Source organism: Cyanistes caeruleus, chromosome 12 (assembly GCF_971803275.1).
Source record: "Cyanistes caeruleus chromosome 12, bCyaCae1.hap1.1, whole genome shotgun sequence".
In the NCBI taxonomy this organism is placed as follows: Eukaryota; Metazoa; Chordata; class Aves; order Passeriformes; family Paridae; genus Cyanistes; species Cyanistes caeruleus.
The window spans coordinates 11,762,188-11,775,200 of record NC_141712.1 but is presented as its reverse complement, the minus strand read 5'-3'; the positions used below and the strand labels follow the sequence as shown (position 1 = coordinate 11,775,200).

Sequence of the window (13,013 nt, the reverse complement as noted above, 5' to 3'; positions counted from 1 at the left end):
GTGTAAAAGCCACCTGTGCTTTTCTGTGTTAATTTAATATAGGAGCTAAGCTCTCAATTAAAAGCAAATTATTAGGATTTACAGTTAATCCAGAAGTGAAGCAGAACACTAGCAGAATTTTCCTGTGAGTTAGTCCATATATTTATTGCGAAGAAGCAACTCCTTTCTTCTTGTTAATATGCATATTGAAAGTACCCTGTTATTGCTACTTATCATTAGGTGGAGATTATTTTCACATTTGTACTTGCAATTGTCCCTAGTTATGTAAAATACAGGCTTGCTGTATGTATTCTGTGTGGGAAAAGGTGAGTTTGTGTGTGGAAGAAAAGCTGAAGCACATCAGGGCTTATGTATCTTTAATTCTGCATTTCACAAAAAGACATATATTTGATATATATTCATTACCCACAATTTCTCTATTGTATTCTCAAAAGTAGAGATGTATAAAATAGTTCAATTTTCTGCTGGTTCATTACTCTTCTGTTTTCTGAGGAGGGGGAAAAAGAAATACGTAAACAGAAGTGCTTTACATAAAGAAGCTCTCTGAAAAGCAAAGTAGATGCTATTTATGTAAAGTCCAGTTTCCTGAAGCTACTGTTTTGCTTACATGAGTCCAACACTGAATTTATAGTGATTCAAATACCTGGCCTTTCTAGTTTTGCAAGTTGCATTTTAAACCCAATGTTAAGATAGGATTATAGTAGAAAACATCAACTGAAAATTCCAGAAGTTAATAAATATTCAGATGTCCTGATTTTAGGTTCAATCAATTTTTTTTTTCCAGTTACATATTTCTCCAAGAATTTATATTGGCTTTGTGAAACTAGAAACTTTTCAGATATGTAAATCAATCTTAGACTTACTGTGCAGTATTCTTCAAATTAAATTACAGTACAGATATCAGATTCTAGCAGTTCTTTTGCTGCAATGAGATAATTTCTGGAGGCAAGACACCTGGCCGGGATAGAGTGGTGATTAATTTTATGTGTTTAGGGTGCAATCATCACTCAGAAAAAGGCTTAGGGTTTGGATGATGGATGACGGGTAAAGTGCAGGCTGATAGGACATGGCCCATGAATCTGTTCTACATCATCAGTTCCTTTGATCACTGGCAGAAGTTCAGAGATACTTCTTTGCATCTGTCCAAAATAAACAAGGCTACCATATACCTTTTGCAAGATCACTTTTAAACGCAGGTTTATTTGTGGGGGAGAAATCACCTTTATTTTTTTCCACAATGGCTGAGGGAAATAAAAACAAACTCTAATGTCTTGCATTTACATGCACTTTTACAGGCAAAAATATGTTGAGTGTGTGTGCGTCCATGTCCATACACATATATATATATATTTTAATGAAAGATGATAGTGTAAAAGCAATTTTTTTCCCTTGCCAACTGATACCTGTGTTGACACCACAGAGGGGATTCAGCATAGCTGCTGAAAAACAGTGTTACACAGCCTGTCATGAGAAGAAAGCCCGAAGTTATAGCAATGTTATGCAGCATTTCTTCTTCATTAGTAATGGTGGTGTGACTACAAATTGTTGGGAATCTTTCTCACTAGTGATAGCAAAATGAACTGTGTAACCAAAATAATTTTGATTAATAATACAGAAGAGTTAAAGGATGAAGAGATGGAGGGGATTTGTAAAATCAAATTTTTTTTTTTGTATCTCAAGCAATTTGATAATTGGAAGCAAATGCTTCTTTATCATATGATTTCTACTTTTCTTTACCCAATGCTGTCCCCTGCAGGGTGTAAGAAATCAGATCGCAGAAGTACTCAGAGGCTAAAAATTTTTTTTATTTTTTTTTATTTTTTTTAATCCAGGAGTAAGAGAGGAATAGCTGAATTAACATCATGTTCTCTATCAGAATTCATTATCAAGCCAGCATGGTTTATGAAAAATCCTTTCAGAAGCTTGACTGGGTGCTGTGATGGGCATTCCTTGAAAATATTCTCTTATATCTCATGGAATATGTGCAACACTTCTTTCCACAGGTGCTATGAATTCCTAGTGCTCATGTTGATATTCTGTCTGTGGGAAATAAGATGTTAAAGCATTTCTTTTATATGTCTCATCAGCTGCACTTGGACAAGAAAATCAAACAGAACACATAAATTATAAAATACCTCTCAATGGACTTGCTTACCATTTTATAGACTGAGAAGTAAAGGGTATTGAAGACTGCTCTGTATATGTAGAAAATACTAAGCTACTACTCTACTTAAAAGATAGGTGACCCTCATAAAAGAATTACAACTCATCTCAAAAAGGACATTAAAAAAAGTAAAGGGAAGCATAAAGGTGGAGAGCTGATTAGATTTCATTAATAAGATCATCTTTGTACCAGACAAAAACAAAACATGGAGCTTAAAAAACACCTCTGGGAGCATTTGTTATCACATAGGAATCATACTCACATGATTGCTGTCTCCTTACTCAGCTGGAAAACTGCTTTATCTGACTAAGTGCAAATACTGAAATGTTCATTAGCTCTCTTGAAACACCTTGACTTGTCTTTATTGAGTTGCATTTCATCCATAGCCTTTGCACCCGGGGGCACACAATAAATTTTTCTTCACAAAGGGTTTCTCAAGAGTGGTATGACTGTTCCTTTTCTCCCCAGAGTCTGAACGCATTGCATCATCTTCTATCATATTTACAAGCCTGGGGCCCAGGATGAAGAATTGTTTAGTATCTCCAAACCAAAGCTTGCCACGTAGCAGATCAAATTGTTGTTGCTCTGCCACTGAGCTGACTCAGAACTTGCTTGTTTGATTTAAGGCACAGCTCCACTGTGAAAAGTTATTGTAAAAATGGTATTTTCTTCTGCAGCAGAGCTAGTTCCCATGTGTATGAAGAATTATATGTGCTGACTCAAATGACAAAACATAAGTATTTACTGATTCTGGTATTGCCAGCTCTGCAGAGCAAAGACAGAGGAGAGAAAGCAGGTTAGGGTCCATTTAATGTGTATCCATTTATACTCCTTTCCAGGACTCTGTGTGCTTAGTCTTTGCAAATTCAGGGAGAACAACTGCATACCAGAGCTGTTTTTAGAAGTATAATTTGGCCTCTATTACTGGTAAGTGGCCATAGAAAGGAAGCATTTTGGTCTTTCAGATAGTGAGGAATGTGGAAGCACCACGGACAAAAAAACATAATGAAATTGTAATTTGAGACAGAGTAGATCAATACTTTATACTTTTCATACCATATTTTACCTATGGTGATCTGCAGAGTTTGTGGCTGCAGATTATTTTGTGCCATTCTGGGTTTGTAAACTTTTCTCTTGGATTAACATAATCTCTTACTATTCAGATGTAGTGGGAAAATATTTCTGCTTTTGCCATTATTTACCACTTCTTTTAGAATAAAACAGAGTATGAATTTCTTTGTATTATCCAGCCAGCTATCATGTCATACTTTCAGAGCTAATTTTTGCCTCGATGTCACAGTCTATTAGTGCACAGAGCTGCCCTTCAGTGACTCTGCTCTGTCCCCACTGAGCCAGTCTACGGGCTGGTGTGGGCTTCCTCCTTTGGCTGTCTTACAGTCAGTATGTGAAGCTATGAAGGGCATTCATAAGGAATTACTGAATTCATAAGGCTGAGGTTGGTTTCAGCATCTTCACAGCGTCTGGCTTTATTGCTTTAGTTTGTCTAATCCAGGGGGAGAAGTTGTGTCTCTGTTTCAAAGTGACACTGAAGCTTGCATGAGAATGACTTGGACTTGTGTTCTGTCAAAAAAGGAAGTGTTTAGAGTAAACAATGCAGCAAGAAGTTTTTCTTGAATATTTTAGCTACTTAAAAGCAAAATTTTAGCCATTGTCTTAAATTCCCAGCAGCTACTGGATGATCAGATTGCCGGCAATGTCTGCTGGTTACTTTTGCAGTCTTTGTATTGGAATTGTCACCTTTTCAGAGCAGTTTGTATGACTATATTTTAAGTCCAGTTGAACAGAAATCACTGGGAATATGGCAGCTTGCTTGATTAGTCCAATTCCTTTCTCTATTTCTTTAAGCAGAAAAAGTTTAAATAGAATTTATGGCTAGTGAATTCTCAAAGGATTGTCTTAAGCAAAAGACAATGGATATCAACAACCCATGCTGAGGTACTTGAAATAATCACTGGCCCCTCTGCTGAAATGTCATAGCAATGGGAAGAGAAGGAGAGGCTTCTCTTGACAGCTTTGGAATTTTCTGCTCAAGTAGTCCAAAAAGTTAACTTGTATTGGCCTCAGGTTATATCTGTTCTTCCCCTGGGAGCTAGAACTAGATTCTCCTTTAAGTGAGTACAGTCTTATCTAATGGTGAAGCTGATAGCACTTACAAGCTTTGGTGTATTCTATTCAACTCAAAAGTTAATAGCTATAAATTAAAGAAAAACCTCATCATTATAGAGAGAAAAAGATGAGTAAGAGGCAACTACATGAAGCATATATATAGTGGGCAACTTACCTCCTAGGTCCCAGCACTAAAAGCTGACTAACTCTATACAGTATAAGATTTACAAAAAATCCTTGGGAAAGGGTGGGGGGAAGTGCCCTTGACTTGTCTTAGAATAGAAACTTAAACTTTTAAGGCTTCTCTCTAACATGAGGCTACTCATGTATTCTACTACAAAATATCAGTTATTCTTTGAACTTGTCTTTTAACCCTTTAAGTATTGTAGCCTGAGCAACAAAAATTCTATTGATTGGAGTGTGTGGATGGATCGTGCTTAAACATTTTCAGTTAATATTGCTTAGTAATTTTTTTCTGAAAATACAGCTATTTTTGCAAGCACTTGAGTCTGGTTTAGCTCAATCAGTAGTTTATCAAAATCTTGCTATACATTTCCATGAGAAGGAAGAATGCTGCCAGCAAGAGCTGTGTGACTGCCAGCACTCACAATTTTGTTTTGCTGTGTAGCAATTGAAGTCATATCTGTAGGTTGTACTTGCTCCTGAAATGTACAAACTCATAAGCCAAGATGGAGACTCAAGTGCAAATTCACTTTCTGATGGTTAATAGCAGTTACATCCAAAGACCCTGAGGAGAATCCCTAATTCCACAAGAGTTTTACCTTCTTCTGGAAACCCTTTTGTTGTGAGCAGGCCTGGCTCAAGGGGATAATAGGAACTTGAAATACAAGTATATTTGAGAAATGCACATATACACTACAGACACATAAGCTTGACAATCTTTAGGAGCTGTCTGATAACTTTCTACAAAGCAGCTTGACCCCCTACTGTTATTTTTTTATATTTGTATTTACTTTATCACACAGAAAACCAATCATGTTACTCTGTCATACCAGTTATTTTATAAAAGTAGACAGAGTCATGTAGCAGCTCAGAAGAGCTTACAGTCTCCTGAAAAGACACAGCACTTTCTTCCCTTGAGGTTTGAAGTTATTGGGGCAACAGAAATGCTTAGATTTTGTTCTTTTAAATCTGGGTAGTAGAATAATAAAGCATATAAATAGTAAAATATTATTGAAAAGATATAGTACCTAAATATGTCCTTGAAAAATATCATCATAGTTTTATAATACCACCTACATTAAAAGTTCAACATCATATTACACAAGAGACTTGACTTGAGAGCATATATCCATTTAAATTGTTGCAAACTTATTCAGTCAATGCAATATAAAATTATCTTCCATGTTGCTGTTGGGGATCATTCTGCTGCATTTATTTGGTTGTCAAAGTGACAGGCCATTAACCTAGGGGTAAGCTAATTATTTAAGGAACTTTTCTTGTTTTGTACGATGAAGAAGTATTCTTGAAAATACAACACAAACATAGATATCTGTGTCAGATGGTAATGGTCCATTTCTTTTAAAAATGAAAACATAATTTTAGCATTCAAACAGTCAAGACAGCAGTAATTTAAAATAAAACAAGAACAACCATCATTAAATGGTTGTGTTTCTGGACTTAGATTGATGCTTAACACATTGATCTTCTTCAATAGAAGCTTTCCATATTCCATCTGTTAGAATCTTTGACCTTTTCTTAACACCATTAAAAGATAAAATGTTAATCTACTGAAAAAAAGATGCATGACCTTTTAAAAGTGAACTGTACCACTTTACAGTCTGCCATCATTAAAGAACTTTATGCTCAGGAGCCACGCATTATGTGTATCATAGCAATATAATTGTTTAGAATAATGTAATTGTTCAACCAAGAAGATATATACCACACATAACATAAATTAGAACTAGAACTATGTGAATGTTGAAAACCCAATCAAAATAGCATGCCAGAACGAGTCTCTACCTTCAGTTTTAATCAGCCTCAACCTCAAATTTATTTTTTATTAATATGCTACAATGCATGCCTACAAGACACCATTTTAACAAAGAAGAAAGGTACTTTGGGACAAATGAAACCACATCACTGGCAAAGGAAGATGTTTATCTTCCTTTGTTTTAAGTCACCTTTGCTTATTTTTTCGGTATAAGGAAATAACTGGAACACAAATATTTTATATTTCATAAGGAATTTCAATGGCAAGGAAAATAATGAAAATTGAAACTCAACTTCTTAAAAGCAGTGGGCACAATTCAGAACACTGCTGGTTTATATCCAGTTCAGTATCAGCTAGTAATTAGTTTTGAATATGAGCTAATTTGACTCCAAATTAAGAGTTAAAAGAGAATGAAAAAAAAAAAAAAAAAAAAAGAATACATAATATAGACTCAGGTAACCTAATCTTATCTTCTGGTAAGGTGTAAGTTTTCGATGAAGCCCATCAAATTGTTTGGAGGACACAGCTATATAGCAGTGTGTCTACTCAAGAACTACTTCACAGAAGATAATAGAAAGTTCAAGTAGCTTCTGCATTTGAATATGATGTTCTTCTAGTACTTTTTTATTATATAGGATAAAAGCCTTTCTACAGATGAAGGCTCATAGTCTTCTCTTTTAACCAAAATTCTGTCCAAGTCCCTAACTTGTTCCATTTTCCACAGTAAAACCAGTGAGCTTAGACTGGTGAACATGGGGTTGGAATATCCTCTATGCATGTTTTTCCAGTGGAATTTACTCCTTAAGGTAAGTACCTGCATGCAAAATAAAGATGCAAGTGTTCTAATATAACATAAATGTAGGTCCTGATATTAATATTATTTTATTGTATTAACTTACTATGTTTAGCAATGTCACTGCAGTGGGGGGGTCTTAGCCCTGATGCAATGGGTGCATTTAAATTCATAATTTAAATAATAATATATAATATTATTAATATATCTATTTATACATATTATACATATAATAAGTAAAAATAATTAATTTTAAATTAATAATCACAGAAGTAATTTTTTTCCTTCATGATTTTTCCTTGCACCTATACCTGAAGGTGGGTAGTGTGTGCCCAAAGCTGTTTCCTACCTCATGAAACTGAAATAATTTGCAGAATTACTATCTTGAGTGGTAATGAGAACACACAGTCCTGCAGGATTTGGCTCTCTACACATGTATTGCATGCCTAGAAATGGAAACTGGCTTTAACTTCATTGTTAGAAATTTGATCATCTGCGTAATAATGCAGAAAGTAAAGGAGAAATCACAGGCTCTGCTAAGAGTTTTTGGCAAGTTGAAAGATACTCACTTCCAGTGAAAACTTCATACTCTGTTTTCAGATTGCATTGCTGCACTAGCCCTGTCCATTTTATTCTTCGTGTTAAATAAGCAGCACCCTATTTTGTTCAGGCCAAGCTTTTCATCTTTGAAGTTGGTAGTCACTTTTTCTGTCAAGCTCTTCCATTGTTTAGGCCTGCTTCCAGTCCCAGCCCCAGTTTATCACACCGCAAATTTCCTCTCTCGCATATTCTTCCCTCTAGGTCATTGATAGTGAAAGCAAGCAATATGTTTCCTGGTGTTCAACCATGTGGCACTTCACTAGTCACATAACACACTAGATAAGGAGATGAGAGTTTGTGCTGCTCTGAATAGCATATGTGCATGCCATCCGAAAGCCAGGAGCCCGAGGACATGGATACAGCCAACAAAGGGAGTCAATGGCAGCAAAGCGCTGGCCATTCAACCCCTGCTATGGAGAGAAGAAAAATGGACAGCTTTGCATTTGTGGTCAAAGGGAAGACTTCAGCCTGCTTCTCCTTAGTCCCTAGGCATCGTTTGGAGGACATGTGCTCCTCTTCTTTCAAGCTACTCGACACAAGTTTGGTCCCAGCTCAGCAGGAGGTGGTGCCCCACTAGAATGTCAGCTGTTTTGACAAAAGTTTGGCCCTTTTAACAATTTTTATGTGTACAAGGAAGATCTATCTGATCTGTAGCATTTGCCTTTTTGTCCACTAAGTGTAACTATCAACTAACATAAAGAAGCTATAATTACTATCTAGCTAGAATTACAAAATAGAGTTTGTGGGGAACATGCTCCATCTTTTACAGCAGAGTAGTGATGTTTAACATCTCTTCTGCCTACTCATAGCTTGGTACACAACATAGCTAAAATTGTATAGATCTCATCAACCAAAGTGGCATTCCCTTCAGACTAAAAAAGTCCTAGATCCTAGTGAATATAATAAAGAGAAAGAGTCTTTTCTCTTTGACAGAAGCAAGCTGTCACAGTAATAGTGAAATGAGACACGGAATAAAAAAAAAATTCAAAATATTCTTAGACACATTCAGGCAACATGTAAATAGAATAATAAATATGGCAAGAAAGATCTGTTTATTTTTCGCACAAAAGGGATAAGAAGTTGTTTGGAATTTTTTTTCCATTTTAAAGCATGAATTTCTTTTTCTTCCACCTGAAGTCTGCACAGTATTCCACAGAGCAGCTGTCCACAGCAAGAAACTCATCATTCACTCTCTGATCAGCGCATACAGTAAGTGACATGAAACTCTGCTTAATTCTCTTGTGTCTTCATGAAATAATTTCTTCACCAACTAAAGAAATCTGCTGTTTACCATAATCTCAATTTAACACCTTCTCTCACTGTTCAAAAGTAACTGTCTGCATTTGAATGGGGTTTGCAAAGCTGAAGTAACTGCCAGGGAAAACTGAACAAGTCTTGTCTCTTCCTTGGAAGCTGAAAAAGGCTTTGGGGTTTTTTATCACAGTGACAGGTTACATGGTAAATAAAGTTTGAGATCTTTGCTTTGGCCGTTTAATACAAGAATTGGTTAGAAGTGAACAAAGCTGAAGGTAGCAAAACTTGAACTAAGCCCAAGTTACACATGAAGTCGGATGCTGGGAGGCAAGTGGCACATGCCCACGGTAACCCTGGGCGGGGAGGGGTGGGACAGGCTGCGGGTGCTGCTCCTCACTTACAGAGGAAGCCCCTTCAAACTAATGAGCTTTCAGTTAATAAGAGCTATGGAAAAGAAGCCTTGGGAAACAGTCCATTCCTTAGAAGCCAATTTGGTTTGTGCAATGTAGAAAGCAGCTGGGAGGATCTCAGCACCATCAAAGCTGGGAAGGGTCTCACCTTGCCTCGCATTACCATGCACAGCAGAGGATTGTTCAAAAAAACTTCCTCATTGGAATTGGAATCAGATACAATATCTTTTAATCAGCAATCAAAACAAAGTCCCTGTTAGTATTGCGAGATTAGCTAGATTTCTACAGGTTTGTTCTGAAGTTAATGAAATTGCATCCAAATGAGACATGAGATATGAAATGTTCTGCAGGAGTTCAAAGCCTGTGACTGCAGCTGCACTCCCCAGCAGCCTGTACAAACCCTGCAAGCACTTACCTGGGAACCTGCTCTTGAGGAAAACCTCTCCTGCAACTCTCTTCCCCTGACTCATAAGTTATGATTTGAGGAAATTCGCATTTGAAAATGTAGAAATACAGTGCACAATGGTTTCATGTCATAGCTGGATTGAACTAAGAAAAAGCATTGTGTTGGAGGGTTGGAACTTCTTTTTGTCTTTTGTGTTTATATCACTGTGTTGATTTACTGCAGGTAAAAAAAAAATGGTAATGTAAAATCCTTGTGTAATTTTTCTGAAGCAGGATAAGTTTTCACATGATGTGAGTAGCATTGTACTGCTAACTGCAAAATGCTTAGAGGAAACTAAACTAAGTTGAAGGAATTCATATTCCATCAAAGGGTCGGTACTTGCCTCAATAAGATATTTTTAGCATTTTTGGATTTTGATATATGTGTCTTTTTTTCCCAGGAGAACAGGAAAACTACTTCTCACCACTTCTTTCATGTTAGGTTGTTTATGGCAGACCATTGCATTAGGTCATGTAGCATTTGGAAAATGAACAATGTTTTGAATCATCCATATGTTTCATTGCTGCCTGTCTTTGGTCAGGTGAATGTAATTTTCCTACCAGTACCCACGTATGTACCAGGGTTAAAAGCTTTCAGATAAGCCAGGTATGTACCTAATCAGAATACTCTTGCCTGGGCAGAGATTTCGATGCTAGAAATAATGTTTTTAAAGCATATTGACATATGCATTAAATGAAAAGCACACATAGTATTGAAGTGCTCTATTTCCCTAGAAAAGGAAGAGAATAAGTCTTAATTTTCCTTTAGGGCAAAGCTTTAATAGAATGATTGCTAGTTCATAGTATTCCAGTTATTGTTTAAACCCCATAAGATACTTAAGGCTTTGAGTGTTTATACCAAGAAAATAAAAATATGAATTTATTCTCAAGCTCAGATTTGGAGCTAATAAAGTTATTCTGATTTCTATTTCGTTTCTTGCCCACTAGTGTTACCCTCTTGCTATTATTTAGCTGAACAGTTTTAGTGTCTGGGGTGCTTTGTACCTTATAGAAGTTGGGAAGGAAAATCAAGGGTCATGGAAAAAGGTAATTAAATAATTGCAACCAAGAAAACAGAAAAAAAGAAATGGAACAGAGAATACAAACAGAAGATATCAAAGTGGTTCTCTGCCAATGTTTTTAGTGTTGTCATTTAGGTGTGTCTATGTGGTTGAGTGATTTTCCTCAGTAATCTGCTTGTTTTGTTGGTTTTACTGGTTTTGGTGAGATGATCTCAGATCTTTTTCTCAGATTCTCCCTCCCCTCCAAGATGGACACAATTCATTTTGCCATTATCCATCCTCAGTGATTCAAGGACTTGTGATATGTTATTATATGAACTTGGAATTAAATCTCATTTCTCCTCTCATGGCTACCAGGCATTGTATTTCAAAGTGGGATCTTCAGCAGTTGAAATTTCAGTTCTACAGTGCCCAGTATATATAAATCACAATATCCCAGGGCCTGAGTGGAATCCCACTCTGTCAGGGTTATTTTACTACATCATGAAATGTGCAAGGACATGCCAAGCTGGGCAGAAAAGAGGAAAGCTTGCAGCCATTTTAGCAGCTTCTGTCTCCTCCCTGACTGAAATGGAAATTAATGTGAATTTTGTGATAAAATTATGCGTGACACTTATAGTTTACAATGTGGTCAGATATAAGTGTATAGTACGGATGAATAAAGAGAAAATTGATTGCACCTTTAACTCTGTGAATCTTACGATGCAATCAAGTTTGGCAGATGTATATTTTTATCTACAGTTGTCATCTGCAGCAAAACATCTGGATTTTAGAGGGTCAGACTTTTAGACAACCTGAGTGTACAACAGATACTACAGACCTGTAGCTACCCACTTTGAAAACAAAAGTGTATCGGCCTTCTGAAACAGTTTACAGATCTGTCCTTAAAACGAGGGGTTTTGGTGGCTAAAATGAGAGGCACATGGACATCAGGGCTTTTGTCCATTTGTTTTTGTGGAAGGTACAATTTTTTGCAGTGTCTTTGCTTGTTATATGACTAGGCTTTGGATAAATTGTGGTAATGTTTGGGCTCCATATTTGATTTCTAAGTGTTGAGTACGAGGTTATGCACATCCATAGCTTGTGAGAAGAGCCAGACTGACAGCAGAGGGGTTGATGTCCTTTGTGGAGCAGGTACAGAGTGTTGCCTTTTTGCCTTGCCAACGCACTTCAGTCTCAACACACTCTCAACGTAGAGCCCCAGTTTGTTTCCCACATCCTCCTGTCTTTGAAATCTGGGCTAGGCTGGGCTAAGCTGGTCAGTGTGGGCTCACATTTGTTCTAGCTGGTGATTGAGTGGGAAAACATGCAAAATAAGCAAAGTAACTCATTGATGTAGACAAAATTTTGTCTTGAGCTCTTGCCCTATGAATCTCCTGCTAACAAACCTCCCTCATTTTCAGCTTCATTGAAAAATGCAGTGAAATTAGGCTTTAATGAGGGGAATGAGACATTATGGTGCATATTTCCAGGTCTGAAATGAAAATCTATTTTTTAAAGAAGAAAATTAAATGCTATTTCAATTTTCTTGTGCTGACCCTTTGGATTGTACTGAGCTCCCACCACCTACCAGCGTGCTCGCCAGGCAGTCTGTACAAATATTATTATTACTTAAATAGAGTCTGAATCATTACCTTGTGTTTTCACTTTGTAGTGAAGTGATTTAAATATAGTTTTCTTATGTTGGGATCCTTTGACAAATGCATAAATAGTTAGCGCATTGTTAGCAACAGTGAAAAGGAAATGGATGCCTGGCAGGAGGAAGGGCAAATAATTTTCTCATGCTTGCTGTGCTCTTTCTGTAGTGTAAATCAACTCTTCTCCTCTGAAAGTAAAAACTTATTCCAAGATGTCAACAAAAGTAAAGTAATTAGGAAAGGAAATGTAATTCCTCTCTGCTGCTCCTCCCTCACACACATTAGTAAATGAAAGCTATTTAAAGATACAACCTGGCATAGACTAATTGGAGATGAGTCATTTGGGACCTGATCCTGGAAATGCTTACTCAAATGAGTAGCCCTTTGATTGTTGGCCTGGGTCAGTCTGGAGTGCGTGTGCACGCTGCAGGATCAGGGAGGAGAAGGGTCAGTCCTGCAGGGTCCTGAGCTCTCCAGAGCCAAAAGGCTCCTGAGCTGGCCAGCTGGCCCCAGTGGGAAGATGCCTGTGCTTGGAGTTAACTGCTTTATTGGATCACTGCCAGTTTGGTCAGTGTCTCCCAGAACTAAACCTTGAATGCTTAACT

At 37.0% G+C, this 13,013-nt stretch overlaps 1 long non-coding RNA gene across 2 annotated transcripts in view; it reads left to right on the top strand.

Annotated features, from left to right (window-relative positions):
• The window catches only part of LOC111934348 (uncharacterized), a 51,790-nt gene that overhangs the window by 4,451 nt on the left and 34,326 nt on the right, over positions 1–13,013 (top strand). The window contains exons 3-4 of one of the 2 annotated variants that reach the window (XR_015275245.1): positions 6,973–7,054; positions 7,843–8,850. This is a non-coding gene — a long non-coding RNA (uncharacterized LOC111934348). The remainder of the gene's footprint in view (positions 1–6,972; positions 7,055–7,842; positions 8,851–13,013) is intronic. The other variant, XR_002867166.2, reaches the window with a different exon arrangement.